Below are 14,728 nucleotides of genomic sequence, written 5' to 3'. Positions count from 1 at the left end.
CATGGGTTTTAATTTAATTAGACTGGTTAGAGTAATTAATCTTATTAAAATATTAACCTTGTGAGACGCAAAGTTGACAAGAGAATGGGGGTTAGAATGGGGGTTTGTACGCATTAAGCTTTAGCCCCGATGGATCTTCTCTTTGGAGCTGTACGAGGGTTTGACCTTGGCTTGTCATTTTTAATAGGTGATCAAACTTGATGAACAGGAGATTAGCCAATGAGAAGAGACCATATGTCACCCTTGACCTTGCCATATCCTTTCTGACCCTTCTACTTAGCACGCGCCGGATGAATGGCATAATCAGCTGGTTTGACCCTGAGGTCAAAGTTGGATGAAGTATGCTGAAGTTTCTGCCAGCTTGTATGCTGACAAAAGCGCAATTTCAACAATTTCGTCAACTAAAAATAGACTAAAACTATGATAAATTGGGATGACTAAAACTAAATTGCATTTTAGTCAAAAGACTATGACTAAAACTAAATCAAAATTTGCTGTCAAAATTGACACTGATCTTAATTCAAATTTCAGTTAAGCCTTAAAATGTTTAAATTCTTCATTAAGTTGTATGTGCAACAAAATAAGTCACTGAAATTGTTACTATTTTGAAAATAAATGTTATTTGAATTTCAGTTTCATTTTTGAATTTTGTTCAAAATATCGAGATTTGTGTCGTATCGTGAGCTGAGTGTATCGTTACACCCCTAAAATGAACAATATTTTTGCATAGTTTAACTATAGTATTTGTATTAAAAAGCACAGGAACCACAAAATGAACCATGGTTTCGTTATAGTTAGCACAGTTTAACCAAGATGTAGTTTAACTAGGCAACACAAATTGTAATAAATCAGAAAAATGTGTATATATACACAAAACGGTGCTCATAAATATATATATTTTTTGCAAACAAGTCAATAAGCAGGCTAAATGACCATACAGGTTGACATCTTAATAAGAATCGAAATCGATAAGCAGAATCGCAATTGGAATCGAAATGGATCAAATTCAAACGATTCCCAACCCTAGTCATAATTGTGATCATAGTGTTTGTAATGCTTTTGAAAGCAAATGGACAGATTAAAGAAAAGGGTTTGGTTGAAGTCATGACTACGGTTGTTGCGCTTCTGTCAGCTGGCCTTCTGATTGGGTATCGTTTCGTTACACGTGACAATCGACAGCGTTCTTGTGCGTTTGTCCTCTGGGTTTCCCCCACACATCAGGATTGAATGTTGAATATTTATGATTCGCGATCTGGGCAGCTCCGATGTTCTTCCGATCAGGTTCATTCACTCTTAACATACATCACACAACAGAAAAATCGGATAAAATAATCTGTAGAGCCGTTAAAATCATCGGCCCGATTATTTTGTGGTGAGTCGATTTGCTTTAGCGCCAGTGATGCTACAGTAGGTTTAAGGGTGGGGTTAGGGGAGGGGCTTCAGTATTGCTTTTTTCTAATAATCGTACAGTTTTGTACGATTTACATCCTCGTGTAAAAGTTATAATTTCCTGTGAGATCCGGTTGTAACATTTCGTCAGCTAAAATGAAGTTACTAAGTATTAGTCTTTGGTAAAAACTAGATTTTTTACAGTAAGGTTGACATTTGCATGGAATTGAACATTTTAAAATGATCGTATAATTGGTCTGGCTGGTAAATCACAAGTTAGCAAAAATGACACACATGATACGTGGTGATGAAGTCAGAGTGGGCACATTATCTGGTAAGTGTTAAATGTGTTATATTTGTGTATGTACCAAAATCCTCAACATGTCCTTGCTATTTTAAAAAAAGTGTTAAAAAAACAAGAAATCTCATACAAGAAATACAAAAAGTCTGCTAGAATGGCATTTAACTCTAAACATACACTCGATACAAACCAGGAGAACACACGCGCAAACCCCAAACCAAAAAAAATCATTAGTGTCTCTCTTTTCAAATACTGCTAATTATTTCATAAGCACATGATGAATGAGTCACTTGAGTTATGTGGGGTCACGGCCACTCTAAACTAGATTGGATTTGGGATGCAGCAGATTACATTATGACCGAACCTCGCTTTTCTCTTCTCAAGGCTTCGGTTACTGATCGATCAGAGTGTTAACGGCCACTCCTGATGCTATCGTTTTCTCTAGAGGAGAGATATAAGATGCTAATAAAACTGATAACTAATAACTACACGAATGGCTGCGGGGATTTATGATAAGAATCTTTTACAGATATGACCTTTAATACATTGACTGGTTTGGTAGTAATCTCTAGCAATGTGGGGAACAAAGAGATTTTCCTTTTGGTCTTTTGAGAACAAGCTCTTTTTCCACATTCTGCATTTATACATTATACATACATCAATATACAGGTTGACGAAGGAAATATGTGTTTATTTTTTCATATATTTGTATACATACACAATTTGATCACCTTTTAACTTTAGTTAGTCTTCTAAACATTTAAAAAGCAAACTATTTCATGTACTCTTTCTATTAATATGAGGTCATAAAAATACACACAAACTATATTTATTGTACTTTATAATAAAAAAGATATTTTCATTTTTTTGGGACCTTCCTAGTTAAGAATTATAAATGAAATTTCCTGGGCCTTTGAAATGAAAGAATATAAAGAATTTGAGCCACGATATTAATCGTTTTAATCGAAATCATGTCATGAAAACATGCTGAATGTTATCAGGATTGATTCATCCTGAAGAGGTTGACAACGTTGTCACATGGCTAGTTAGCTACAAACCAAAAAAGAAATATATGGACATGAAATATTGATTCGAGTTCAGTAATAAGATTTATTTTATATGTCTGTGTGTATATTGTTCTATTACATATGATCATCATACAACATACAAAATTGTATTTATTTGATTTTATTCATTTGTTTCTTCTAGACTGTACTTTACATTCAAAACATTATTACAAAACTGATCTTGTCTTTATACTGTAAAGACAGTTTTGATTGCATAAAGTACTCTATGAAGAGTTTATTTGCAAAAACAGATAACCCGTTTTAAAAATGTTCAGAAATCATGTTTAGTATTGTGCTTTATTGGGTTGGTTAGTTGTATTTTTTAGTTATTATCAAATCAACCCAACCCAACCGCAATTTGATTTATATTACATGTAATGCACAATAAAAACAGAGTTATCTGTTTTTATAAATAAACTCTTCACGCGTGAACCAATAATACCTTTTCATTGTACTCCTTTAATCAAAATAAACACAACATAAAATAAAAAAGATCAGCATGTACATGTTAAACGTGTAGGATGATTCAGATGTAGCCATTTGGATCACATTTTCGAAAAAAATGACGTTTTTATTTTGCCAACATTTACCCTATGTGTAGTATCAGGAATATACTACCTGTTCCTCCCAGTCTCCAAAAAAAGAAACCGAGGTTGTTTTGTTAGTACTTTGGTATTTTGACCAGCAGAGGTCAGCACCACACTACACGGTGTTGCCAGATCTCCTGCCCAAGCACTCCTGCATGCTGTACAAGCTTCTCTAAAGGTTTATATGCCTGAGGGAAATACGTTCAGCACTTTTAGTTCAGATGTGGGTTGGGCTTGAAAGTAAACTATTAATCAGCAATGAGTTGTTGAGAAATCAGGTGATTCATGTCAAAGAAATAAGAGAATTAAACTCAGTGCCACCAAAATCATGATTCACCGTAAACATGATGCATCACAAGACATAAATCTTAATTACCGAAACCATAAATACTGTAGTGTTTTTTAGTATGTTAACAGTATATTATCTGTGCATCTCCATCAGGTTAGTTTGTAGTGGACAGAGGGTGTTGGTGGGAGAAAGGGTTCGAAGTAGAAAAACGGTTCATGGGGTTGATTCTCGGACAGATGGAGTTGACCAAGGTGGTGCATGGTTAACCTCTCCACCCTGACCCCTAGAAATGACCTTCAAATCAGGATTTCTGAAGCATGCGTTTATTCAAATACACAACACGCTGCTATATTTACAGATTTTTCTGACTGGTATGGGTTGTGTGTATGCACGGGGGACACAAAAGTCAAAGACCACTTTTTTCCATACAGGTTTATTCATTAAAACTAGTTTCATCAGCAGAATAATTTCAGTGAATGTGAATTTGTGCATTCCAGGGGTATTTAGTATGTACCTTTTTGCTTTCATGTGCACTTGTGGAGAGCTGTTGTGGACTCCATAGATTCAAGCGAAATTTGATGATGCATGTTCTCCCAGCTTGATTTAAGCATGTTAGAAAGAATATCTTTTAAAAATATGTTTTTATATAAAACATTGTTAACATGACAATGATCGGTCATATTTTTAACATAATGTTAAACATGATCGGTCATATTTACTTCACAACAAATCAAAACTCTCACGCGAATTCGTAACTATTTTACGAGGAGGCAAATTCGTATGAATTCGTACAATCTTATTCGTACGTTTTAGTATGTTTTGCTTTAGAGACAGAGACGCTAGGTTCAGGGGTGGGGCTTCAGTATTGCTTTTTTCTAATAATTATATGTCTTTGTGCGATTCATGATAGTTATGAATTCCCGAACGATAGTTATGAATTCTTCTGTTTATCAAGCTTCTCAAAGTGCCATTTTAGTCTTAAGTGCTGAGAATTCATGAAATTTACTCCTACTTCCAAACTTAAATATAAAAGCAAGTTATCAAATTTCTTAAAGCTAAGAATCACTCTTACTCTCCCAATTATTTAAGACAGCTGGAGAGGTCTCGCACGTGCTTAGGAGTTGCCACTAGGGGCTTGTCATAAATTCAGTACTCCCCTGCATAGGCGTAATTGGGGGTGGCACTTTTGTATGAATTTGCGAAAGGCATTTATTAATGAAACAACATCTACACATCATTTTTCATAATCAAATTTATACATTTAACAAACATCTTTGTGCGCAAGATAAAAGGCACGCAGTCCGTACATGTCATTAAAGCTGCACGCATTCGAGTTATGCTCTATGGGTCATCAGTACTGCTGCGCGTTCTCATTATGCTGTATTGCTATGAATCATCTTGTTATGCTCTATTGCAATGAATTTGTATTAAAGGGGTCATATTGCACGGCTAAAACGAATATTATTGTTTGTTTTAGATGTAACGCAATGTGTATACACCATTTAATGTTTAAAAAACGTTGTATTTTCCACATTCCGTGCATGTTTGTATCTCCTCTTTGCCCCGCCTCTCTGAAACGCACAGATTTTTTACAAAGCTCATCGCTCTGAAAAGCGAGGTGATTGGCCAGTTCACTAGTGCGTAGTGATTGGTCGAATACTGGAAGTGTGTAACGGAAATGTAACGCCTCTTACCATATTCGGAACATCAGGTTCCAAAGCAATTGTACTGACAGGCGATACAATGAGATTTACAATTACGCCCACCTTAACTACGTGTAGATTTGGGCGGTCTTAGTCAAATCATGTTACGAAGTTACGTAGATTCGCCGGGGTGTGGTTACACGAGGCGTTTCAGGCAAGTCTGGTTGAGCATTCGCTTTTAGATAGAATGCCTCTTTTGTTCCATACCAACTAAATTATTAAAAGAGTTATTACCCGTTGCAATTGAGCCCATTTATAACATTATCAACTCGTCAATTAATCTAGGCCATGTCCCAGGAGCCTTTAAACTGGCCGTCATTAAGCCTCTTATCAAGAAACCAAACTTAGACCCCAATGAACTAGGAAACTGTAGACCGATTTCAAATCTCCCTTTCCTGTCTAAAATACTAGAAAAAGTAGTGTCCACTCAGTTGTGCTCTTTCTTACAAAATAATGACATACACGAAAAATTCCAGTCAGGTTTTAGACCGCATCATAGTACTGAAACTGCACTCGTTAAAATTACAAACGACCTGCTCATAGCATCAGATAAAGGTAACATCTCACTCCTAGTCCTGCTCGACCTTAGTGCTGCGTTCGATACTGTAGACCATAAAATACTTCTAGATCGCTTACACAATTATACCGGTATTCAGGGACAGGCACTACAATGGTTCAGATCTTACTTATCAGACCGACATCAATTTGTCCATTTAAATGGGGAATCATCAAATCTAACGCAAGTAAATTATGGATTACCTCAGGGATCGGTTTTAGGACCCTTGCTATTCTCCATATACATGCTGCCCCTTGGAAACATTATTAGAAAACATGGAATTAGCTTCCACTGTTATGCAGATGATACTCAGCTATATATCTCATCAAGACCAGATGATTCCTTCCAACTATCCAAATTGGCAGAGTGCATCGACGATATAAAGCATTGGATGACTTGTAATTTCCTTCTTTTAAATTCTAATAAAACAGAAATATTACTTATCGGACCAAAGACACGTGAGCAGAATATTTCGGATTATGACCTGCAAATTGAAGGCTGCACTGTTACTCCAACAAATACAGTTAAAGACCTTGGCGTTATATTAGACAGCAACCTGTCATTTAAAAATCACATCTCAAATGTCACAAAAACAGCCTTCTTCCACCTTAGAAATGTTGCCAAATTGCGAAATATTTTATGTGTGGCTGATGCAGAGAAGCTTATTCATGCATTTGTGACCTCAAGACTTGACTACTGTAATGCACTGCTTAGTGGTTGTCCTGCAGCATCAATAAACAAACTACAGTTAGTTCAGAATGCAGCTGCCAGAGTTCTAACCAGGTCCAGAAAATACGATCACATAACCCCAATGTTATCAACCCTTCACTGGTTACCCATTAAGTATCGTATTGACTTTAAAGTTCTTTTAATTACTTATAAAGCCTTAAACGGTTTAGCCCCTACCTACATAACAGAGCTTCTACCACACTACAACCCATCACGCTCTCTAAGATCTCAAAACTCCAGACTTTTGATAACACCTAGAATAACTAAATCCACCAAAGGGGGTAGAGCTTTCTCATACGTAGCACCTAAACTCTGGAATAGCCTCCCCGATACTATTCGAGGGTCAGACACACTCTCCCAATTTAAATCTAGATTAAAGACACATCTTTTCAGCCAAGCATTCACTAATACATAGCTAATGAACAGCAGCTACGCTAATTATTCTCTTTCTGTTTCTGCCCTCGCCTCGGGATGCCCATCCCGAGGTAGGGAGAGATTCCGCCAGGCCCAGATGAACGTCATATGCCCATCCACAACTAGAGATTACGCCAGCTACATCTGAAAATCCCGTGCCATCCTCCTGCGAGAGCCTGCGGACTGACTGACCATCCAGCTCCATCCAAGGCAATTCCATCACCACCCAAGAAAAAGGCGACCATCTGGCCGGCCCAGCTCAGACAATTCCATCCCCAGCCGAGAGCAAAGACGGACTACCTGTCACATAAATGCTAAATTTACAATACTTGGTATTTAATGCTAAACTTACATCACACGACAGCAGTTTGAAGTTATGGCTGCACTCAGTGACTTTGATTGGAGGTAGCTGGGTGGGTGTTGTGGGGAGTGGGGGGGCTTGTTGGTTGTGGTTCGGGGCGTTTCATTTGTTGGGACTGTGTGGGTCTGGTCTGATTGGTCTTGTTTTGTGGTCGATGTCGGACAACAGAGGAATAAAGTTAATTATGCCATTACTACTTTTCCCTGGTTGTTCCTCTGTTGTCTGTTGTTGATCGCGGAATGGGACCGGGTTGGACCTGCACGGTTTCGGCGGGTGGGGCTTCCTGGGTCGCGGCTCGTGGGCTCTCCCTGTTCTTCGTGGACGTTGCTCGGTGGCTTTGGTCGGGGTCACTGAGTGCAGCTATGACACGTCAGAGGAGATCTGGCCCTCCCGGCTGAGCCTGGTTTCTCCCGAGGTTTTTTTTTTCTTTTCTCCATTATTCATCATTGGAGTTTGGGTTCCTCGCCACAGCAGAGCATTGCAGTGTTGGCTTGCTCACCGGGAGACTGCATTTATTTATTTATTTATTCATTAGATATTATTTATTATAATGATCTTGCTTGGTCTATAAACACCATGCACTGTGCTGTGTTTTACCTTTCTGTGTTTTTCTTATTTGTTCCTGTAAAGCTGCTTTGGAACAAGGCACATTGTGAAAAGCGCTATATAAATAAAACTGAATTGAATTGAATTTTGTTCCCACACTTTCATTTTTGCAATTTTACATGTCTAATACATGCATGGCCAACTTATAACACACCAAAGCACAGAAAAACATGTACTTCCGCTATATGACCCCTTTAATTTTGCGCGTTCTCGTTATGCTGTATTTTGTTCTCAATGGTATGTGTGATTTCACACGCAAGAAAACATTTATACCAAAAATAACATTGTATTTAAAGCGAAACTACTCGACTAAAGCAAATAAAACAAATTTCAGCACCGGTTTAAAATGGGTAATTGAGAAATGGTGGAAACGTGTTTATCTTTCATTTCCAATGTCTATCTATATCATAATGTATTCTCTTGAAAAGTCTTTATTGTCATATGTGTGTTGAATATAAACTCCTTTAAGCAATTTCACCATTCAACGTGTATGTATCAGAATATTCTTAAATAAGGAAATCTATTCAGTGATTGGTGATTGCCAATGTCGTCATCCAAAATCCCGTTTGCGGCACAGCAAAGTGTCGTAAATCAGCCTGACACTTAAGATTTAGTCCTACACTTCACTTAAATTACGACTGAGCTGCTTTATAACCAACTTTTAGGCGCAGCTTTGAGCCAAGAATTTTTTTACTCTTAAGTCAATTCTTAGCAGTGTTCTTATGAGTAATTCTCAGAAGCTTGATAAATACGGGCAAAGGTTATTACTTTTTGTTGCAATTTTATCTTAACTTTACACCCTTTTTGTTTACATTTCTCAAAACTCTAAAACCCTTAAATGATTAATCGTGATTAATCGCTACCAGAATAAAAGTTTGTGTTTACATAATATATGTCTGTGTACTGTGCATATTCAATTTGTATTTCTAAACACATAAATATTCCCATACATGTAAATATTTAGGCTTTATACATGTATGGCAATGCATTCGCTTTTATATTTATATACGGTATATATATATATATATATATATATATTTGGGCAATTTAAATTATATATAAACATTTATTCATTTTTATATTTTTCTTCAATATATTACTGTATGTGTTTATGAATACAAAATGAATATGCACAGTACACAGACATATATTATGTTATCACAAACTTTTATTCTGGATGCGATTAATCATGATTAATCGTTTCAATTCCAGAATTCCAGTTTTAATTTTTAATTTTCAGCAAATTTTCAATGGCGCTTCAGTACCCTACTATAACCCCCCCTCCAGGACACTGGAGTAGCCTGGGGTAAAATATGTCACTCAATAAGACAATGACGGCTCACTAGGATGAGAATCTAGCTTTAAACGTTCCAAAATGTTCCGAAAATCTATCTCATGTGGCTCTTTTTTATACAAACTTCTGCTCAGTCTAACGTGGCACCTGACTCAATCCAATATAAACGTTATGATATAAATGCAGTGTAATGTGAGGTTTCAGATCTGCAGGTGCTACTCTTTCCTGGCTCGGGGCAGCAGATATGCTTTGAAGCTGCCAAGCCTGCGGGATTTTGGGATGCGTCTGAACTGCTCTGATTCCCAAAGAAGGCAAATGTCTGACTCAACACCGTAAAGCACTACGTTAACATAACATGACAAATGTGATCATGACAAATCTGATGAATAATTAAGAGTGAATCAAATATTTAGCAACCGCCTCTGTCACTAATAGTAGTTAGTATAAGCATCATATGAACACAAAGAAAGATTAATACTGACGTGATTCTATTGGAAAATTGGCAGTTTGTGCTATGGTAAGACCATAATAAGTCCATTATGAGTTATTATAGTCAGTTAAAATAACGTTTTGTTCTGGATGGTCAATAGCTGTTTATTCACTATTAAGAACAGCTGTGACCTAACAATTCTGGGTATCATTGCGCATCACCCAATGGAACATTCTATTGCTGTTTACAGTCGATTAGGGACTATTTTTCCAGCGGAAGGAAGACTTGAGGTGATTTTACTTCATGAAAGTTTCATTGATACATATTTGATTTTAATAAGATGAATCTAAAAAATGTTCACAAAGAAATGTTGGCATTAGGGTTGGGCTGATAGACGATGCCATCATCCATCGCCGATGGCTGAAAGACATTACGATGTTGAGCCGGCATTGTGATTCCAACGTCTGACTTTTTAAACTGCGCAACTCGCGTCTGTATGGAGAAAACGCACGTGACATAATATCCGCGCAGCTCGCGCGTGTATAGAGAAGACACGCATGACTGACCCCTCATTCACATGACAAGTGACAAAGCGACAGGATCCCATTCATTTCAATGGAGAACTGGCGACTTCCGGCGACATGAGCAGTAGCAACCGTTGGCGACCGGATGGGGCGTGTCTAGCGACGCTAGATATTGCGTTGATCGTTGGGTATGTGGATGACTAAACAATCACAGCTTTTTCATTTTTGGACGAACTATTCCTTAAATATTTAAGCGTGAAATTTGGCCCATTTCTTGATCGATTTAGAATATTTTTTAAGATCCTCAGTTTAAAATAAGTTTAAAATGTCAGATGATGTTGAACCTTTTCTTTCATGGTTCGACGACACAATTGACATTTCGACAAAGAACAAAAACCTCTGATCCATCGAGTGAATACGGCAAAAGATCTCACAAACAATATTATAACACGGTACCGTCCGGACACGCTCTTTTATTTTTACAGCGAAACGTCGTCAATCCATAAACAAATAGTTCATAATTGAAAGAAAAAGCCAGTAACTCGCAGAGGTCGCAAAAGATCAAGCTTTTTTACATTCATGACCTCAATTCGAGCACTCATCCACTCCCCGTCGACCCCCATTTCTCCTGGACTCCTCCTCCCCCACTCTTTTCTGCACAATTTCCCTCTATTTCTCTCCTCCTTTTTCCGTCCAGCGCGCCTCTACTTGCTCCAAAACTGTCAGATCACATTAGTGCGTTTCACGCTCTGCGCCTGCGGAAGAAACAGCCGTGAACCTCGTCGCGATTCTCCTGCTCCAGTTCCCTCTCTGCACTCGACGCAGCTAAAATACCAACATTATTTTATTCATGATGAGTCCACTGAAGCTAACATCATCCCACTAAAGGCCACAGCGTCGCACACAAGATAACGTGGAAGAGATGCTGGTGATGTAGGCGTATAATTGTAACTCTTTGGAACCCCCATTCATCCTTAAGCCTCTCTATGATGTTTAATACTGAAGCACGACATCAGCAGCTCAAATGGAGTAGGTCTTGACCTTTGCCTGGTTCAGTGTATTTGTTGAATTATTTTGCCCTGACAATACACCATCAGGTATGTTTAAAAAAATCTGACTCACATTCCTGTATCACAACATATAGTATGGTATAAACACCTCTATAGGTTTGTTTCCAAACCAGTTGCACTGTAAGCTACTTTATAAAGGCCTCTGCCAAATACATTAATGTAAATTACAATAATTCAAATCTGGTTAAAATGAGGACATTTATTCTGTAGAATGTAGATTACAAGATATTATTCATATTTAGTTTTAAAGATGAAAAATATTTCAAATATGCAAGCATAATATTAGAGTGTTGTGGGTGGTTGATCTAATCTCACCATCACTGAGTCAGTATGAAGGGACAGAAGGGACGGCCTTCATCTATACGACAACACTGAAGCAACATTTCCAAGATGCCTATAACAACCTACCATAAAACTAGAAGAAGATATTTTGAAGAATGATGGTAACCAAACAACATTGACCCCCATTGACTTTCATTGTATGGACACAAAACCACAGAGACATTTCACAAAACATCTTTTGTGTTTCACAGAAGAAAGAGTCATATACAGATTCTGAATGACACGAGAGTGAATAAATTATGGCAGACTTTTTATCTGTGGGTGAACTATCCCTTTAAACACTCAAAATCGCTTTTTACAGTACTGAAGTTTCCAGGTTGTTTCAAGCATCTTGGAGATGTCACATCAAAATGACAAAAACACCAAAAATAAAAATGGTCACAGGGTTTACTCATCCTCATGCCATCCCAAATGTATATGACATTTTTTCTTTAGCTGAACAGTGAACATACAAAACTTATTATAATTGTCACAATATCAGATTTTCACCACACCATTATTGTGGTCAAACGAATTCACAAGAACAATATTATCACAATATTTATCTAAATGTTTTTTTTATGTTAGTTTTACATTATGTCATTAGTGAAATTCATCTTTAATTTAGTTTATTTTGTGTTTTATCTGTTAATTGGTCAATGAATCACACTCATACAAGTGTAGAGAGGTGGAGAGAAAGTTTGTAAGCATGACTATTAAGGCAAAATTTGACATGGGTTCAAAATACTTGGCGATATTACGATATGTGTAGAATTAACACAGTATCGATAACCGTGGTTTTTTATATCACGGTTATTGTCCATACTTGTGTATTATATTCACCTTCTAGCTGCTAGTGGTCCAAGACGATGACACAATAGGTGACCTAGGGATTCAGTACCAGGACCTTCCTTCTTTAACAAATTGTGAAGTCATGAGAATCTCTCCACACCAGTTCTTTATTTAATCTCTCTTTCCTCTCAAAGCTCATTGACAGGAGGGGTCCGGGCTGTGGTGCGAGACCCCTGCTCCAGTCTCTGTGATCTGGGCTCTTAAATGACAGGCCGGGCGCCTCTACAGGCTTAGGGTGGAGTGTAAGTTTGTTTCTAACTTGTTTGTGTTCCTCGGCTGCAGGAACTGAAAAGAGACAGAGCCTGTTATTAGCACTGGGACGTCCTGTAATCATAAAAGGCCTGGTCATTGAGCTGTCTGTTAGGCGTGTTACTTTACGGCTGACCTCAGATCGGATGCTTTTAACATGAACAACAGTAGACAATGGAGGCGACAATTACGGAAAATGATGCATTCAATATAAATTTTAATGAGTAACGTTTGGAATCGAGAACCAGTTCTCGTTCTTTTCAGAACGTGCATAAAAAAATACAAGAAACTGAATCATGACATTAAGTTATGTTATTTGGTTCTTCAACATTTTTCTGCCAATGTAGATAAAACACATTAATATGCTGAAAAAAGCAAAACAATATTCAAAAAGTATTTTTACATTGCATTGTAGACACAAAACAACAAACATACAGAGTAATCCGAGTCATGCATAAATGATTCCCGAGGTTCTTTTCAATGAATCAGTCAAAATGACTCACAAATGAATGACATACAAACTTACACATAAAACAGTTTACTTGCTCAATGAATCAGTTGGATACTGAATTGTCATCGTTCACTAAACCATTATTTTCAGTAATTCAAATCAAAATGACACAAAAACTGGTGATGTGTTAAAGATGCCATGTTTGGTTCCCAAAAGAACCATTCAGTCAAAGGTTCTTAAAAGGGCCATTTCTTTTAATCTTTTTAGTCTACAGGACCCTTGTCCACCACGAAAAACCTTTTGGAACCATGTTGGAACAAAGGCTCTACAAAGGGTATTTACTTGAAGTACACTCGAAGTCAATATTTCAATAACTTATTGGCACATCTGCATGTTTAACTGAAAACATTTCTTTTTGTTTTGACACTTCATCAGTAGTACTTTACATAACTAAGTTTAAACCTGTAACATTTCTTTGCAATTTAACTTCAAGACATAAAGGGGTGATTTCTTATACAGTAGCGGTTTCCCGGACAGGGCTTAAGCCTAGTCCTAGACTAATTTAAATGTTAGAGGTGTCTTGGTCGAAAACAACTTGCACTGACATAACTTAAAATATATGAGTGCGATTGTTTTGTCTCAAGATGCAAGCCTGTAATGTTGTTTGTAAAATAAGTTTTTTAAATTGATTTAAATATCCTAATTTAACTAAGGCCTAGTCCTGATTTAAGATAATCCTTGTACGGGAAACCGCCCCACAGGGTTTGAGACTAGTCCTAGTCTAAAATAAATGTTATGCTGTGTTCACACCAAATGCGAAGCATCACGTTCCTCGCTCTTTATTACTCGCAGGGTTGGTTCGGTATTTTCGACTGATGCAAAAAACATCACGCGACGGGGAGTGTCTCCACGCCTCCGGATGTGTCAAACAGTACGTGTCAATGAGCTCTTTGCGCAAACTTCTCAATTCAATTTGCACGGAAGACGCGATTGACATATCACTTAGTCACCCGTCGCGAGTTTGCGTCTATTCGCGTCTTTGCATCGACTAAGTAATTTACTCACACAAATCGCTTAGTTCACGCTTGCCGTGAACAGCATTAGAGCCGTCTAAACTGAAAACAGCTTGCACTGACATAACTTCATCATCATCATCGTCAACATCAGTGACAGTGTTTTTGGTAAGTCATGTTTGTGAAAACTACTTAAATATTCTAATTTAACTAAGGCCTAGTCCTGGCTTAATATAATCAGTGTCCGGGAAACTGCCCCAAAGTGTACCAACTCACAAACCCCCTACAGTTTCCTCGAGAAGCACCACGGGTTCGTGCACCCCCGTTTGGGAAACCCTGACATGGAAGAACCATTTTTGGTTCTATAAAGAACCATTCAGTCAAAGGTACGATTTATTTATCTTTTATGGTCTTTGGAACCTTTTCCACTACAAAGAATCATCTGTACACCTTCTACGGATGTTAAAGTCCGAGTAAAGTGACATTGAAATATGTGTTCCGAGTTTGTCACACAACAGAAAA

This window comes from Triplophysa rosa, linkage group LG17, assembly GCF_024868665.1.
Source record: "Triplophysa rosa linkage group LG17, Trosa_1v2, whole genome shotgun sequence".
NCBI classification, from domain to species: Eukaryota; Metazoa; Chordata; class Actinopteri; order Cypriniformes; family Nemacheilidae; genus Triplophysa; species Triplophysa rosa.
Note: the sequence above shows the minus strand (reverse complement) of the source record.